The 1,133-nt window shown below is 38.1% G+C and overlaps 1 non-coding gene across 1 annotated transcript; it reads right to left on the bottom strand.

The window, feature by feature from the left end:
• Positions 1-662: 662 nt before the first annotated feature.
• LOC124617275 lies at positions 663-771 on the bottom strand. Its single transcript, XR_006980025.1, has one exon. It is a non-coding gene; the product is annotated as a U6 spliceosomal RNA (small nuclear RNA).
• Between the last annotated feature and the right edge of the window lie 362 nt (positions 772-1,133).

The raw sequence follows: 1,133 nt of genomic DNA, 5'->3' as shown, positions 1-1,133 counted from the left end.
CAAACCCTTTGCGTTTAAGAAGGTTCTATCAAGTCTTTATAAAGGTTGTACGAGTCATATTTGCATTATTCAGCGTTGCACATTTGAAAATTGATAACATTCAGTGTGAAACTTACTCAAATGTTATTTGCGCGTGCATTAATGCTTTTACAAAGTGGTACTCTTTGAAGGGTTATTTAGAAATATGGACCCAATTTAATTACTTTTATTTCATGAAAGGTACATTGGATGTGAGAAATGTGCAAACAGTTGGAAAGCAGAGGATCTAAAGTTTCGATCACCAGCTCAATGATATGACTCTCACTCTTTCCCACTGAGAATTCCTGATCTCACGCCGCATGACTTTGTCTTGTGGGGCTTTGGAAACGAGACAGTTTGCACTCAACCTCTACCAACAAGTATGACCAACTGCGAAACCGCATGAGACCTGCTTTGAACTCAGCAATACGATAGATGATTCTTCTCGAATGGGACGCATTCGGCTACCACACAGATGTTTGCCGTGCATCGCGTGGAGGACACATCGAACAACTGAGTTGTGTCTTAAGCTTTAAGAGTTACTGTTTTCGTCTCTACACAGATTATTCATATGCAATTTACACTTCAAGAAGTAGAAATTAATTAAATCCTATCTATCTTATTTAATAACCATTGAAGCGATCAATCATTCGCTGTCCTCGATACATTATATTTTGCGTATTATCCTTGCACAGGGCCATGCTAATCTTCTCTGTATCCTTTCAATTTTAGTATACTTACCGCCAAAGCGAATGCAGATTGATTACGATCTTTATTAGCTAGTTCTTTCCTTCTTCGCTTGTCGCAAAACGTCTTCATTCCTGATGCGAACAGCCAGCGATATGATGTTGAAAACTCCTGTAACGCTATTTTTCAGAAGCTTCTAATTTTTTCATTGTGTCTTCTTCATTTCACAGCCATAGAGAACTGCGATCCAACGAAACGAGTGAGGAGTCGTGAAGCTGTAACACTAAATTCTTTCATTCCTTACCTTACAAATCTGTCAAATTGAGGGAAATATCAAAAATTAATAAGAGTCGTCGCTTTATGTCCATAACACAGGAGGTGAAATTTGCTTAAATACTTTCACTCTGATCAGTGAAGAGGCTAATATT

This window comes from Schistocerca americana, chromosome 5 (assembly GCF_021461395.2).
Source record: "Schistocerca americana isolate TAMUIC-IGC-003095 chromosome 5, iqSchAmer2.1, whole genome shotgun sequence".
Taxonomy (NCBI): domain Eukaryota; kingdom Metazoa; phylum Arthropoda; class Insecta; order Orthoptera; family Acrididae; genus Schistocerca; species Schistocerca americana.
The sequence above is the reverse complement of the archived record's forward strand: the minus strand, read 5'-3'. Positions and strand labels throughout refer to the sequence as shown.